Here is a 17,432-nt window from a genome sequence, read left to right on the forward strand (position 1 = left end):
TGTCTTTCATTTGTGTAATTTTGTGGTATACAAAAGCCACCATATGAAGTACCAGTCCCTGAATTACATCCTTACTCATGTAATTTACTGGAGATTGGATAGGTACTACGTGTTTCAGTGGATGATTTTTACTGCTGAACACTCTCCTGTGGTAGTATGAGCAGAATAGTAGTCCCTCCCCCAAAAGACGTTCAATTCCTAATCACGGGAACGTGTAAATACCATATAATGGCAAACTAAACTGAAGGGATGATGAATACTGAGGTGAGGGTCAGCCTGGACTATCTGGGTAGGCACTATGGAATCACAGGCTCTTCCCAAGGAAAGAGCATGACACCTATCCAGAAGAGCCAGGGCAAAGGAGGTAGAGGTTGGCGTGTATCCGTGTGATGACTCTGTCTGCCATTTCTGGCTTTGAGGATGGAAGATGAGACTATGACTCAGGATAGACTGAGGCATCCAGCAGCAAGAGTCATCTCAAAATCACTTGGCCGTCCGGACTCCGTGTTAAAGTCAGTCCCATGCTCAGGCAGTAAACAGGCAGGTTAGAAGTGGATCCCAATTTTACATTCTTACATGTGTGAACCTTGAGTGCATGGGTCTGCCCTTTTATTTTTGTTGCTATGCTGAAATAACTGAGTCAGGGTAATTTTACAAAGGAAAGAAGTTTATTTTGTTCAGTCTTTGGAAGCCCAGAAGTCCAAATTATATGGTTTAGGCTCTGGCTGTGACCTAATGGCAGAAAGCAGAGAATGTTCACATCTCAGAACTGAAAGTTGGAGAGAGCTTGGTGGGTAAAATTCAGGCCTTGATGATAATTGTGAGAACTTCCTACCAGAGACTAGTGTTGCCTTCCTTGGGCAGTACCCCAAACACCTAAAGACATCTCTGCTAGATCCTAGAAGGTTGAGAAAGCTTCATATCAACTGGGGGTCATGTTACCATTTGGGGAGACAGACAGAAAATTGAAGTGATAGAATTGCTGTTATAAAGTATTTGTTGATAGAGTTGCCAGGGAGACATTAAGTCACACAAGTAGAATTTTACCTAGGAAGCATTGTCTCCCCCCACCCGCCAAACACCTCAAAGATAAGTAGTCTGCTAACCAGACCTGTTAGGGATAAGTGAAATTTTGGATGCTGGGATGTAAATGTTTACTCATCAGAATTGATTAGCCATGAGATCTGATTCCCACAGCAAAGGCATACTTCTAAGGGGCAGCTCAAGATTCGAAGCACACAATCACAACCATCATTAAGTTCTGGTCTGCCATTAAGTCTCTTGTGCTCTTATCAGGAAAGACATAATTCTGCCAGGTAGGCAAGATGACCTTGGGTAACAACTATTCAAATAAGAGCAACCCTGGTGTACTTAAAATAATTCTGGCAGTATGCAGTATCTTTGCTGTGTAAATCTCCCACCTTCCTGAACAGTATTGTTTCTGATGTACTATTCTTTCTGTCTCTCTTTAAATTGCCCCAAGTGTACGTTATCTGAGGCCAGGATTCAAAAGAGATTTAAAGGTAATGGGGTTTATATAATGCATAAGCCTAAGGTGTACATAAGCTAGTAAAATCTTCTGTTGGAGGCCAACATCAACCCTTATTTGGATGTTAGATCCAGTGCCCTGGTGCTTCAGTGAAGAACTTTGCCTTTATCTCTAAATGTGCAGAATGGTTTCTCACTAGGATGCCATGATATTTCTATTACAAAACCACACCCACACCATAGTCCTGTGTGATTTATTGTTTTACATTTCAAATTTCTAACCTACAACCTGAGGCTACTATTATTTAAGTAGTAACAGTCCGAACACAGGCCTATTCCCAAGCAGATGCACGTGTCCTCATCTGTGCAGTTATTGCTATAGTGAGATACCACAACATATGAGGCAGGACATATAACAATAAGTACAGCAATCAGCCTTTCTCAGGTTGGAGTGATGCTCTGATTTCTTGAACCTAAATTTTCTTGTTGAACATGTGTGTACGATGACTTCTTTCTTCACTATGTGTGGAATCCCATTGCCCTCTGCTGAATAAAATAAGAGGTATTCTTATTTTCATAGGCCACTCACTGGGTATAAACACTCACTGATTGAAATCCGGCTCTCTGGAAGTTTCTCTCTGCCATGTTGGGTCCAGTGAGATCTTTGGGTGAGCAGGGACTTCAAGAGGTGGAAAGGGAAATGCAGCCATTTAAAGAATGCCTTTATTAACATCCCAGGTGGACAGAAGTGCTAGTTTTGCCAAAGAAGAGGAGAAAATGTCTTGAAGCTGTGAGACTCTGAAGGAAACAGCGACCTGGTGGATGAAACTCCACAGTGCAATGGCCTGCTGACCCCTGTAACTTGGGGTTGAGCACATATAACCCTGCAGTAGGGCCTGGAGAAACCTCTGTAATTACAAAGATGTTCATTTTCCCTTTATTCCATATTTATTTCAACCTTACTTTAGCTTACTTGTGAATTATATTTACAGATGTTTCTTTCATGTTGTCTGTTAAGCATTTTGCCTAATTACAGCAGTAGTGGAGAATCATGCTACTCTTATCTTCTCCCAAAAGGTGTCTGATTGTCATATGGTTTTTATCCTAACACTAGAACTGAGCTGGATTTTATGCTAAGAAGCAAGACAGAATAGAACAAACTATTTATAAAACTTTAATAACAAATAAATGACATTGTTCTCAGATATAAAGAGAAAAAGGACAAATATCCCCCTCCTTTTATTTCTCTGACAAACCATGGCATTTGGGGAATAGTTTTTTCAGATGAAAGAATTTTCTAGCCAGTTTTTCATATGGAGAAATGCCACTTGATATTGACTTAGGCGGAGAAAGCCATTCACTTCTATCTTTGATTGACAGGCATGTCCTCATAACCCACTTATTCTTTCTGCACACACTGCATTGAGATGCTTAGCGTCTTGGAGTCAAAAGCTATACCAGTCCCGCAGTCCTGTGGGTTCCTCTCCAAGCTTCCTGTCCTGTGTGTAATGCTTACCAAGGACTTTCTATTTCCTTCCTTCTTCATATTTTTATCCCTCTTTCCTGTCTCTTCTTGGTCATTTTAAAATTTCTGTTCCTGAAAGAAATGCAAACTACATAGCTTGAAGAACAAAATAGTATTGAAACCTTTGAGGACCTCAGGCCTCTGTCTGCTCCACCACCACCACCACCCCACCCTCTGGGAGGGGGATGGGAAATCCCCTGGCCCTGCCTATGCTCATTAGGTTGTGTCCTATGTTTTGTCCCAATCTCTTTACTCTTAGTCATAAATCAAAACTTTCATTTTCCTGGTGTTCTGCAAGTGTGTGTTCCTGTGCTTTAAATACAGGCACTGCCTTTTTCATCCATATTAGTCCCATTTTAACTTCTCTGTGAGGTCAAGTCTCCTGATTGGGGAAATTTGGATTATTGATTTGTCATATTCTTCCATGCTATTTTATTTTTATATCGTTTCTGTGTTTGTTTTTGCACTAGTTTTTGAGAAATTATTTCAAATTTGCCTTCCAGCCATATGAACTTCTAGAAATTTCTATTTTCTTCTTATTCTTTGAATCTTCCTTTGGTAAAGTATCTTGTATTATCTCAGCGACATCATCACAGTCTCTTGAGATACTAGGCATTGTTTCCTGGGGATTGTCTCCTGGTTCTGCATTACTTTTGTTTCCTTTGATGTTTCTGCTCACTCTGAGATTCATCTTTCATTGTGATGTATTTCCTACTAGCTTCTCATTACTGTATAGACAGGAAACTCCCTGTGGCCTCACACTGAAGCTCAGGCTGAGAGTTCAGGGGATTTCTTGCTTGCTAAGATTCCTAGGTGTTTTACTTTGATCTATCAATTTTGCCAGAGGAACATGGTGGGCTTGGTTTTGGTTTTTGCTTTGTTTTCGTTTTTGTTATGGAAGGTTGAAATGCTGCTTAGAGCACTACCAGCCAATCTGGAAAGCAGCTGTTGCCTCTGTAGGTCAGGACCAGCCAGTGCCTTGGCCTCCAGTCACTTCTGACTTGGTTTCCTTTCCTGTGGATTCATGTGAGTTGATGCCCAAAGAGCCACAGAGTCTTCAATTCCTTCCCACTACTGTGTTGATTCTGACTTGTCACTGTTAGGGGCTGTGATATTCTAAGATAGTTTCATAGGCTCTGGAAGAAAGTAGTATTAGGCTTGAGCCAATAACAACAACAACAACAAAAAAAACTATTTTATGTGGCCTGGGAGGTATCTGAACTTCCAGCTTTCCTCTGTTCTCCTTGCATAAATGTTAGTTCCTTATGCAAGGAGAACAGAGGAAATGTTATAAATGTATAAAGGTTAGTTCCTTAACCTTCAGAATGTTCATATTTTAATAATTTTTTTGATGGATAAAAGCCTCGAATCAAGATGAACCACACAGGCAAGATGTTTCAGGGTGTAAGAGTACTTGCCCTAAAAGTCTGAGGACCCAAGTTCAATTCCTGGAACACACATAATGATGGAAAGAGAGAACCTCCATATACATGCTGTCAAAAATGTATGCCACCTTCCACAATAATAATAGTAGTAAATAAATACAATTTTAAAAGGAAAAGAAGTTCAGCTTGTTAGTTTATTTTTGCTATGCTTTGTAAATGGACATTTCTTTCTTACCTGCCAGTTCCAAGTAACCACACAGAGGCTTCTATTAATTACAAATGCTCAGCCAATAGCTCAGGCTTATTACTAACTATCTCTTACATTTTAAGTTAACCCATATTCCTTATTCACACTCTGCCATGTGGTGAGACCTTTATTAGCATGGCATGTTCATCTCCTGCTCCCTCTATGTCTGGCTGGCAATTACTCACACTGCCCTTCTCCTTCCCATCATCCTTAGTTTGGTTGCCCTGGGGCTATACCTCCTGCCTGGCTACTGGCCAATTAGCATTTTATTAATCCAAGTGACAAATCTCTACAGTGTACAAGAGGATTATTCCACAGCAATGCCTAGTGCCTTTGGTATCCTATTTAAGAGACATCTATCTATGTCATGGATAGGCAGATTTTTTTCTTTATTCTTAAAATTTGAAAAGTAACATTCATATCTTTATTATAGGTCACTTAACTTTTATTTGTGTTGTTAGGTGAGAGGCTAGCTTTATATTTTTCCCTCATTGCTAGCTGTCCTTAGTGGCTATAGACATATTGAAACACATATTGAAAGAGTCAAAGAACATTTTGAATGTTAATGTGTGGGAGAATGACAGTGTACTTATGGCAGCAAGTGGAGAACACAGGCCAAACACAGATGCTGTCATTTTTGTGCTGACCAAGTGTCAACTGGGCAGCTCGAGAGAAACAGAGATAAATAATATTCGTCTTTATAAATTCATGGCTAGGAATAAGCTTTATTTATACATGTAGTTATTTTGTTTATGAAAGTGGATGAAAATTAAAATTAGCATATACAAGCTTCTAACTCCAGGAGCAAAAAAAAAAAAAAAAAGAAGTGTCGGAAAAATTGTGCACTGAGAGACTGCCAGTAAAATACGACTCCTGATAAATGAGACTGGATGTCTGGGCATGCTCAGAAGTTACAAAATGATGATAGTACATGGCATATGAAAGAATTCCCAGAAGAGAACCCAACCCAAGGCAAGTGGCTTGAAGGATAGCACATCTCTGATCAGCAGTGAGGATCTGGGCCTGGTGTTGGTCTCCTAATACATCTCAGATAGGTGGGAAGCAGGTTACAGCAGCCTGCTGAAGCCCACACTATGACCTTGGAGCTCATACAGCCCTATGTTAAGACTTTCTAAGGAGGGTCTGCAGAATGAAGGCAGATCTTCCCCATTCTGCCACTGTCCATTATGAAGCTATTGTCCCCAGAGAGCTGCAGAGCTGCTGGGCCAGTGAACTAAGGACACCTATTAACAACATCTTTTTGGCTTAGTGGGTATCTGTTGAAGTGGCTGTAACCAGCGAAAATGAATTGATATCCAATGGAGGAAGCACACTAAATGCAAAAGTGGTTACCCAACATTTTCTGTAATAGGCTTAGAGGAGGAAACAGCACCCCATGAGAGTCATCTTTGTTTCCCTTAGATTGGGAATGGCAGATAAGCAAGAGATTTACTAGGCTTGTGATTCCAGTGGCTTGAGACCTGTGAGATACCCCTGATGATGTTACAACAGAGAGGCAAAGCAGAAAAGGAAAGGAATCCCTGTGTGCAGAAAGAGCATGTGTTTAAGCAAAGGAACAAGATGCCAGGCTGCAACACTGGGGAAAATTGAGACCTCAGAACAATAGGATGCTATCTTTAATGTATGGACAGGAGAAAGTGATTGACAACTAAAACCATTTTGATCTAGGCCTGGGCAGATGTCTTAATCAGCAAGTACTTGCCCAGAAAGCCAAAGCATAAGGGCCTGAGCTTGTATCCCCAGAAGCCATGAAAAAGCTGGGCATGGTGGAGTGTGTCTGTAATATCAGAGACAGCACAGTGAGAAATAGAGAAAGAAGGATCTGTAAAAGTCACAGTTCATTTAGCTTGGTCTATGTATTGAAATTTCAGGTGAATCAGAGATGTTGCCCGAAAAACAAAAAGACAAAAGGTGCCTGGGGCGTGACACCTAAGGTTGTTCTTTGACCCCTATAGCCTGCTGAACACACTGAGGCATGTGCCTGCATGCACAAGTATACACATACACATGCACACACACACACACACACACACACACACACACACACACACACACACGCACACACTTCTATATCCAGGGAAATCATCCTTTAACATGAAGTGAGATCAAAGTTCACAACTGACAAAAGATCCACTACAGACAGAGGTACACTAAAGAAATAAAGCATTTTTTCCAGACCAATGGAAAAGTACATACGAAACCAGGCTCCCCCGAAGGATTAAAAACTGAGAAACATGAAATTATGGAGTCAACATAAAAGACTTGTTTCTTACTTTTTGGTCGCCATAAAAAATAATTGATCATAACAAAAACAAAAGCAATGTGATATCATTTATAATATAAATAAGACCACAGGGGCAGTACAGGGAAATTATAAGTATAGGATGTAAATTTCTTATAAGAAAGTCTATACATGATATACTATACTTCTGGGGTCAATTTTGACGCATTAAAACATATATACCAGGTAAGAATCATGTTATATGCCTGTTATCCTAGTACTAGGGAGCTGAGGCAGGAGGACTTCAACTTCCACATCTGCCTGGGCTCATAGTAAGACCCTGTCTAGAATCACAACAAAATTAATACAGTCTCAGAAAGATAAATATCACATTCCCTATAGCCACCATTAAAAATAACACAGAGATGTTATTTAAAAAGATACAACAGGATACTAGAAAAATGATTGATCATAAAGAATATAAAAAAAGAATACAAAGACAGATGGAACTATAGAAAATAAAGACCAAGTAGGAAGGCAAACATGTCAGTCATAGCCTCGGCGTGGGTAGAAACTTCCATGCAGAGGTTTCGATGCATCACTGCAACACCTCAATTTTTCAAGGGAGATCTTAGTATCCTAGTACTCTGAAACCTTGATGGTAGAAGTGTGTTGAATGAATCTGGGAGAGAAAGTGAAAGATGTGTGCAAGAAATATTATCTCATTTGTGTTTTGTTAGCACTTTTCCATAGTTGTCCTAAGTAGCTGTTTAAAACGGGAAAGCTGATGTAAAAATATGCCAATTGCCACTATATTATTTATGTATCCCCAAATAGATTCCGAATCTCTCGTCTCAAGCAATTTTCAGATTGAAACTATGTAATTACTACGTTCAAGTCTGCCCCTTCCAGATTGGTCTATGTGCTCTCTCTAGGCTGACTCACCCTGGTCATCAGGTGTTGGAGCACAGGTGCTGGCCTGTTGGTGGGGTGGAGAATGGGTGACAAGGACCAGCATCTCAGGCCTGTGCTTGCTGGTTACTAATCCACAAGACACTCAGTGAACCTTATGTCAGAGCCGGGGTGTCACACTCTCCTGCAAAAATCCAGTCCACAGTTTTGGTAAGACTGAAAAAGCCTCAGAGTTTAGATCTATTCTCCAAATCAGGCAGCAAACTATAGTGTGAAGTATTCGCTTTCAATTTTAGATAATGAAACTTTCCGCTGACTGTCTAATATTAAATGAAAACCTTTCTCTGTCCCCATCTATGGCTGAAAGCTGGGGATAATGGCATGCTATTGCTTACAGGTGGTCTAATCAAGGTAAACTCTGACAGTATGGGTGCGTTGGTGTGTAATGTTTCTCTATAGACATGCTATGCCAGCAGTTAGGAAATAATTAAAAGAGCAGCATGCTTCCCTCTTTTGCCAGGTAGCCCAGCACCAGTTTTCCTGTTTCTGTTGAGTGGGTATGTACGTTCTAGCATGTTGGGTGACCTAAAACCTTAGTAATGTTTGTGTCTGCTTTCTGGCCGAGAAGGCACTGTTGCTCTGAAGCTCTGGTCTAGTGAAGAAACGTGAATATGCCGATCACAGCTTACAAGTCAGTCAAATGATAAGGGTGCACAAGCAGATCAAGGCTGAGGGATGACCTGTAGGGCCATGTGACTTGGTTTGTAGTAAGCACAGGTGCCGAGAAATGGTACTTAACTTGGGTCTTGAACCTGAGCTGCCTTTTGAAATACTTGAAAGTTTCTTAGTTCTCAGCATGGCTGCCTCTTCTGGGCCTTCTTAGCTGTAGAATTTCTCTGGGGTCTCCAGGACTAGTTTTACACTGATCCTCATTAAAACACGCATCTCAGGGCCCTTTGATTGACTTTGATTATTAACTCTGTACCAGCTACTTTTTGAAATTCTATGATCACATCTGACCAAAATAACCTGTTTATTTTAGCTCCTTGTTTTAGAGTGTTTCAGTTCATAAAAACTGACACTTGAGCAGTTCAGGTCATGGTGGTGGGAGTGTGTGGAGGAGGATGTCATGCCACATTAGAGCAAGGGGTAGAGATGAAGGCTAGAACTGGGGGTCAGGGTGTAACCTTCAAAGGCCTGCCCGCAGTGACCTACTTCCACTTCCTAAGACAGTAGCCTTGGCTTTGGAAGAAGCACTGAGATTTAATGTAAGCCTGTGGGGTATTTCTCAGGATCAAACCCTGCACATTTGTATGTTAAGCCTCTCTCTGGGGTCTCTTGACCATGTCTGCGAGCCCCTGCATCCTCAGAAAATCATCTCCCACATCCTCTGAGCTCTAGCTATATTACAGGGTGGACATCACTTGTAGTGTCTAGAAATACACCTGCAACATCAAACCAGACTACCAGAAAGCCTGTCTGAATCCTTGCTATTTGGGCTACAAGTGAATATATTTCTCATTAAAGGGGTAATTTTGTCCTACTCAGCGCTCAATGAGCATCTTCCTGTCTGTCTGGGGATCCAGTAACATCCAAGGTGCTGCAAAACCTTAGATCCACAGAACTAGCCGGCAGGGCCATGTGCAAGTTAGACAACTGTGTTCTCAGGCTAGTGATTCAAGGAACGTTGAGCTGTGTGTGCAGCCAGCTGAGTACTCTACAATGCCAGCAGCAGTTCGTACCCAGCATCATCTGAGTAGCCTGAATTGCGTTCCTCCATCTGTGTGTGCCCCCCAGAAACACCCGCTTCTGCTTGCAAAGTGCGCTCTGGGATTAGGAGGGCAACACCTCATCAAACATCCAGGCTCATCTCTTGTGACAGGGCATCTTAACACTCCATTCCAAAAGTCTATAATCATTTAGTAGTTCTAAAGTTGACATGGCAGGCTTCCTCCTTGCTGTCTTTTGACCACCTATTTCATATCAGAGTGTTCTGGAGGTGATTCTGTTTATTGATTCGGGAAAATGTTGTAAGCAGTTAGGGTCCCAATGGTACACAACATACAACTTCCTATACTTGAACAGGCCTAGAGCACTCCATGGTCAGTGATTGAAGGGGCCGCTCTTTATCTGTAGTTAATTATAAATAGGTATATTTGGGGGGCATTTCTCTGACAATAATAGTTTAAAGAAAACTTTATAATGGAAAAATAAAATACAACTCCAGAGAAAACAGAGTCATAAAATCCATAAGCCCATTTACCCAGTTCAATAATTATGATTTCTTCGTACTTTTTTTAAATTATTATTTTAGGGAACAAAGTATTTCAGTGAAACTCAAGCCTCTCATCCTTTTGCCCCCACATTCTTAGAATTTATTGTTAAAATATGGATTTTTAAAATCTAGCAGTATGATTATACCAGTAACAAAGTTAATAGTCCCCACCTGGCATTGTGCCGCATTGAGTTGTATAGTTGTATTATTCTGTATTAGCTCATCTCATGCCCTTGGCAGCTCCCGTGTGGCTTATGAGTGGCCTTGATTGCTGGCCCTTGACTTTTTGGAAGTGTTTGTGTTCTTTCTGCTTGCCATATTCCCTGCCTTTCACATAGGAATCTTACCAGTTCTTTGCTTTTGCTTCAAAGCTATCTTTCTTATTCAGTGTGAGCTCTTTATTTTAGCAGCAAGACTAGTGTTCAGGAAAAAGACGATAAATACTAAAGTCTTCCCTTTCACTGGTGTCCTGGGTATCTCTAACGGTGAACTGACCCTCCCCCCATTAGAAATGCATGAATCCGTGTGGATTTAATTCACTTTAAGGAGCTAGGGTCCTTGTTCTTTGTAACTCACCTTTGAGAAAATGCTCCTGTCTGCTAATTCTGATTTTTCATGGGTGTCTCGGTCCTCAGATGTCAACCCTTATCTTGGGATCTCTGAAAAAAGATAATTTCTTCCCCAAACCTTGCAATTGGTTGTCCTCTAAGGGATTCTTTGCTTTCTGCAGAAACCAGTGATCCAGTGTTATAGGAGCAATATGCCTTTCCAGTGAGAGATCACTCTGAGGGGAAAAACAAAACAAAAAAACCTCTTCCTGAAGCTCCTGGCCTATTGGGGCTAACTCCCAAATAAGAGCTGGCCTTGAACAGATTTGACTGACTTACACATACTTAAAGCTTATGCATCCTACAAACACTGTCATCCTTAAATCTCTTTCAGGTCCCCAACCCAGGTTAGACTATGAACAGATTAAACAGACAAGAAACTGAAGTCTGACCACTTGGGTAAATGGGAGACTTACACAGCAAAGATATTTCATATTGCCAGAATTATTTTAATATGCTGTCAGGTCAAAGGAAACTATTTCCCCAAATTACAAAATCCGGAAGGTACAATTGGCTGTCTGTTGTAAGACAAATTGCTAAATGGTCTTATTAATTTAAAAAAAAAAAAAAACCCAGAGCCAGATATTGGGGTAAAAACTGAGAGATCAAGGAAGTAGAAAGAAGCCAGCCACGTTCTTTTTTTTTTTTTTTTTTTTTTTCTTTTTGGTTTTTCGAAACAGGGTTTCTCTGTGTAGCTTTGCGCCTTTCCTGGGACTCACTTGGTAGTCTAGGCTGGCCTCGAACTCACAGAGATCCGCCTGGCTCTGCCTCCCGAGTGCTGGGATTAAAGGCGTGCACCACCACCGCCCGGCGCCAGCCACGTTCTTACCGCTAGAAATCTTCAGCCAAAAAGAAAGAAACTTCCTGTATACCCACACCTATGTCCTTTCTATCCATGCCATCTCACTTCCTCTCTCCTCCCAGCTACACCACTTCTTGTCTGTCTGTACAGACCTCTAGACCTCCATGGTTAGTGCTGGGATTAACGGTGTGTGCTACCACACCTGGCTCTATTCCCAGTGTGGCCTTGAACTCACAGAGATCCAGATGGATCTCTACCTCCTCAATGCTAGGATTAAAGGCTTGTGCTACCACTGCCTGACTTCTATTTTAATGTAGTAGCAGGTTTTTTCCTCTGATCTTCAGATAAGCTTTATTGGGGTGCACAAATAAAATGTAATAACCCTGCTATTTTTGATATGCTCAGTCTCTCTTCCTCTCCCTGTCTCCCTCCTTCCCTTCCCTCTGCTCCTGTGTTCTCCCCACCCCCCAGCCATGTTCTACTCCACCCACCCTGCTTTTCTCAAGACCAGGTCCATGTGCAGTCTACTACTTCCTCTCTCTGCTCTGAAGTCTTCCAGGTGCTTCTGGCTATTTTTTCTCTCACATCTACAATTAATCATAACATGGGGTGGGCATGTTATCAATTTATACATACACCAGTATTATTCCTTTTTGAGTAGTTGTTACCCGGGTTCATCTTGAAACACCCCCCCCCCACACACACACACACACACCAGCAGAATTATGTCTTGCATGGTAAAAGCACAAAGAACTTAAAGAACACCAGGACTTAATGGTGATTGTGACCCTGTGCTGCCCCCTTGAGCTGCCTTTTAGAGGTATGTACTTGTTATGTAGTCTAATGACTGGGCAATCTTGGCGAGTAAACATTTACATCCTTGTATCCTAAATTTCACTTACCTGTAATAAGCCTGATTAGCAGACTAATTATCTCTGGGGTTATTCAGAGGCAGTGCTCCTTGTGTGATGCAATGTCTGCTAAGCAAATATATTAACAAATTCTTTACATCAATTCTATTACTTTGAGTTTCTTTTTGCATCACCAGAAGTGGGCCCTGGTATAAGCTGGCCACAGTTACTTGAACTCTGTATAGTCAGAGCTGGCAAACATATAGTGTGTACACAGGATCAAGGCTGGCCTCCAGCCCTGTGTCCCTGGCCCTCCATGTTGTGGATGTCATGTGTCTCCAGATCCCCGGGATGCTCTGCAGTTGCCATGCCCAGTCTGAGCAGTTCTGTGGCTGTGTGCTGGAAGCCCTGCCTCCACTTGTGCTATTGAGTAGGCAAGGACTTCTCCAGGCAGGTTGACACTGCCAGGTGCATGGCAAGGCTGTTGCTTCAGTGTTCCCTTACATTGTCACTACACTGATGTCCAATACTGCCCTCCACAGGGCTTAAGTAGCTGCTACGGACACACCGATAATATGTGATGCTGTGGTTCCCTCATGTCTGTTTGGTTTTACAGATATCGTATGTGGATTTTTCATTATCCTGGTTCATCTGCTTAAATAAGAGGAAACCTAGACAAGTTATGGATTCCACTTCCCAATTATGTTTTTTTTTTTTTTTTTTAACTAAAAACCAATTTATGTTTACAGTGAAGTCATCACAGACCTGTGCCCAATACTGACAGTTAAATAGGCAGAGAACAGAGAGCCCAGTGGAGGGCCCCTAGGGAGCTTCCTGAGGAAGGGAGCTTTCCCTGGCTTCCCTCCACAATGCCTTCTGACCTTTGTGCTATGAATACCTCAGCTGTTGCTTTTAACATTTCTAGTTCACCCCTAAGGATTGATAGAGAGGAGTTTTTGTTCCTCTAAGGGGCCTCTGAGCTTCCTCAGCAGGGCCAGGGCAGTTTGCCTAGGGCAAAGACTGGAGAGGAATAAAAAGCCTGGAGGGACTTCTGGTCCCAGCTATACACAAAAACAGTAGCACATCAAGGCATTGCTATTGGACCTTCTTGTCTATGGACACGGGTGAGCCTCAAAGCACCATAACTAAAACACACCTGTTATGATGCAAATTGTAACTATTCTACTTATTTTGCCATTTCACGATATCACACAACCATTACTATGTTAGTGTACTTAAGGAGTTGCTCAAAGACAGGGCTAGCAGGAGGAATCCCTCAGCCTTTCACCTAGCTCTATACTGAGAACTCTACCTCTTGCTACAATTGTGCTCCAGAGAACATTGGTGTACAATGGATATTGGACTGGCCACGGAGCTGAGCTGTGTGAGCTCAAGAAAGGTATTAGTGAAGGCTCCTTAACAGTTCATTTTATGAACTAGTATCTCCTGAATAGCTTGGCATTGCCCAAGACCTTGCTAGTTAAGCTAAGGGAGTAAGCTTAGGCCCTTGTGCTCAGGAAGACCTGTAGACTGTACTCTGATGAGCTCTGGTAGCTGTGGTGGATGATGAGCCTCAAGGAATGGAGCAAGGGAGCACTTTGTTAAGACAAATTTAGCTGCTGCTTTGCACTTTCCATTCAATTTGTACTGAAAGACACTGTGTCCACAAGTCAACAAGACTTTCCAGAGGTGCGAGGGCCATCTTCTTCTTGCCCTGGCTTGACCTGACTGGAAGCCACTATTTCTACAGGCTGGTGTGGGGATTTTCAAAGTCAAAGAACTGCTGAATCCTAAGAATGTATGCTAGCCTTCCCCAGCATCATGCCAACCATCGACAACAGACCATTGGAGAGTTTATGAAGAAGCAGAGAATGTGAAGAACATGATCAGAAAAAAGAACGCTGAAGAGGTGGAGATGCTACTGACCTGATTTGCTTGTCCCATGTTGTGCGCGGCATTGGATTGTCACGTGTCACCCCATAAATATGTACAATTGTTAGGACTCAAAAGAAAAGGGATAATAAGCATCTAGAGTTGCAGCTAGCAAGAATAAGCATTCCATAAATGTGCTGCTGTTGAAATTTTAAAAGTTCAATGTGGGGACAGTAGCTGTAGTAGGGGAGTATGCACTGGAGAGGGAAACAGGAAACAGTAGGATTAACACATGAAAAAAGACAGTTGGCAGCGAAAGCCTGGGAGCCTGGGCTCCATTGTAACACCACAGCAAACTGACAATAGCCTTTAATAGTCTTCCATACTCAAACAGGAAATGAGGGGGCTGTGTAAGTGCCCTTAAAGTACTGTGTAGCTCATCTCCCACTGATTTGGGGGCCTCTTCTCTCAGTAGGCCACTCCTATTTTCAGGAGTCTGTTGCCTTTCTACACAAGCTGTCTCTACTTCCATTTCTGAGTATGGTGTAAACCTTAGTCTGGAGATGCAAGAGCATAGATGCCCCCTGAACTCATGGCTCCATATTAAATGTATTTTTCTTTTTTCTTCTCCCTTTTAAATACTGGTCAAAAGCCTAAGCATGCTTTCACTGACACTTGGACTTCCCACTCTTTCTCTGAAGCCTTCCTGTTCCACATACAGGTGCTCATGAACATCTTTTGCTGAACACCCTGGCTTTCTGGGAACCTAATTCAAAAAGGCAACTTTCTTCCTCTTCTCCATCCTTTCCTCTGAGCAGCTACTGAGATTACCATTAGCAAGTGCCACAAAACTAGAACTAGACCACTCTGTAGGTAGAAAAGATAATTATTTAGGGACAAACTGCCAGGCTGACTCACAAGAACAGACAGCAGCAGCTGGAGGGAACACCTTATCAGTTTTATGAGGGTAGGTATCAAAGGTTATGAGGTCTATCAGCCAGAGCAGCCCCAGGAGTTAGTGTGGGGACTTTGTTTTGATGCAGACTGTCGGGTTAATCAGGAACTAGATGCACTTTGCTCAAGGGTATGGACTGTTGAAGGTGGAGAAGGGAAGTAATCATGGGATTCCTGAGGGATACTGAGTTTCTGTTTACCTATAATATAATAGTCCTTCTGTTTCTGCAGTGGAACCCGGCATGGCTTGGGCCTGGAGGTCATCTTAGGATGTTGGCAGCACCGCCGTTTTAGGGGCCCACTTTGTGACATAACAATTGCCGTCTATCCGCCCGGTGGCTTAGTCTCAAATGCCAATAAATCGTCTCCCTGGTGCTCCCTTCTGTGTCTGATTTTTAAATCCCTTTATCGGTGAGACTAGAAGCCCAACAGTGAGTCCTCAGCAGTGGTAATGCTGCTGTTCAACAGCCACACTTAACTCTTCCTTGTGGTTTCTTTCCATCTGAAATCAGTTACGTTTTCTGTAGAATGTTGATGTGAAAACACAGCTGCCATCTCAAAGAGAGGAGGCAGTGACTTCGGAGCCAGTGTGAGGAGCATGGCTGGGAGCGTGAATTCATGTGGCCTCAAGTGCCATCTTCCAAAGGGATAACTGATTAGGGAGCTTTTATAGCTACAGGGCGAAAGGAAGTTCTAAATCACAGATTTTTTAAAATATGTGGGTGTGGACATCAAAGTGAGTTACAACAAAGCTCAGAATCTCTATTACAGTGTTCTAGAATTAATATGCCTCCTCGGTGAGAAATCACTCCACACACTTAGAGATTCCTAAAGGATAAAGCTTTTCAATAATATTGTGCTGGCTCTAGCTGATGCCCAAGGAGGAACTGGCCCTGAATAGAGGATTTTACTCACTTACGTACATCGTGGCTTACTCATTCCACTTATGCTGTCATCCTTAAATCTCTTTTGTGTCCTATTCCCGGGTCACACTTATAGCAGCTTAAACAGAGACAGGACACCGCACATCCGACCATTTGGGCAGATGGGAGATTTACAAAGATATTGTCTGGTGTCTCAGTTGGGGTTACTATCGCTGTGAAGAGACACCATGACCATGGCAGCTCTTATTTAAAGAAAACATAGAATTGGGGCCGGCTTACAGGTTCACAAGTGTCATCCATTATTATCATAACAGGAAGCATGGCAGCACACAGGCAGACGTGGTACTGGAAAAGGAGCCCAGAGTTCTACATCTGGATCAGCAGGCAGCAGAAAGAGAGAGTAAGCCACTGGGTCTGGCCTGAGCTCCTGAAACCTCAAACCCCACCCCTCAGTGACACACTTTCTCCAACAAGGCCACACCTACTCTAACAAAGCCACACCTAATAGTGCCACTCCCTATGAGCCTATGGGGCCATTTTCATTCAAACCACCACACGGGAATTTTTTTTCACATACACCAGTGTTGTTCTTTTACAACTGTTCTTACTCAGGTTCACCTTGTCCATCTGGCAGAATTATGCTTTACCTGATTAAGAGCTCAGGGAACTTCTGCATGGCCAGCCCCCTTGAGCTGTACCTTAAGAGGGTTTTTCCTCCTTCCTTCCTTCCTTCCTTCCTTCCTTCCTTCCTTCCTTCCTTCCTTCCTTCCTTCCTTCTTTCCTTCTTTCCTTCCTTCCTTCTTTCCTTCCTTCCTTTTTTTGATATGGGGGTGAACCTAATGGGCAGTTGTAAGTCAGGGTTCTTTTGAGGGGGAATGAGCCTGGTTGGAGGTCATTCTTGGTGACAAATCATAAGAAACTTTCTCAGCAAACCCAAACTTCACCTATGGAACAGAATTTTTCTTTTCACAGTCTCTAACCAGCCTGGTCAGTGCACTACTGACCTTGCAGTCACATTGGAGTCAGCACTCCTTAGATAAATTCTTAAAGCCTACCCTACCCCCCACAGTGTTGGATATGGGATGTCTCCCTCAAATCCCTCTTCTCAGAACTCAGGAAATCCCTCAGAAGAGGAGGTAGACAGGTTGTAAGAGCCAGAGGGAGTGGAGGACACAGGAGAACAAGGCCCTCTGAATCAACTAAGCAGGGTGGATATGAGTTCACAGAGACTAAAGCAGCAAGCACAGGGCCTACATGGGTCTGAGCCAGGACCTCTGCATCTGTGTTATAGTTAGTAGCTTAGTGTTTTCATGGGCCTCCTGACTATGAGAACAAATGAGAACCTGACTCTTTGGCCTGCTCTTGGGACTCTTTTCCTCCTGTTGGG

General features: G+C 42.5%; 1 protein-coding gene and 1 long non-coding RNA gene across 2 annotated transcripts in view; both read left to right on the forward strand.

The window, feature by feature from the left end:
- The window catches only part of Gabrg3 (gamma-aminobutyric acid type A receptor subunit gamma3), a 593,792-nt gene that overhangs the window by 170,859 nt on the left and 405,501 nt on the right, over positions 1–17,432 (forward strand). The window lies entirely within an intron of this gene.
- LOC131919456 (uncharacterized) lies at positions 1,072–15,534 on the forward strand. Its single transcript, XR_009381257.1, has 2 exons — positions 1,072–1,316; positions 14,086–15,534. It is a non-coding gene; the product is annotated as an uncharacterized LOC131919456 (long non-coding RNA).

This window comes from Peromyscus eremicus, chromosome 1, assembly GCF_949786415.1.
Source record: "Peromyscus eremicus chromosome 1, PerEre_H2_v1, whole genome shotgun sequence".
NCBI classification, from domain to species: domain Eukaryota; kingdom Metazoa; phylum Chordata; class Mammalia; order Rodentia; family Cricetidae; genus Peromyscus; species Peromyscus eremicus.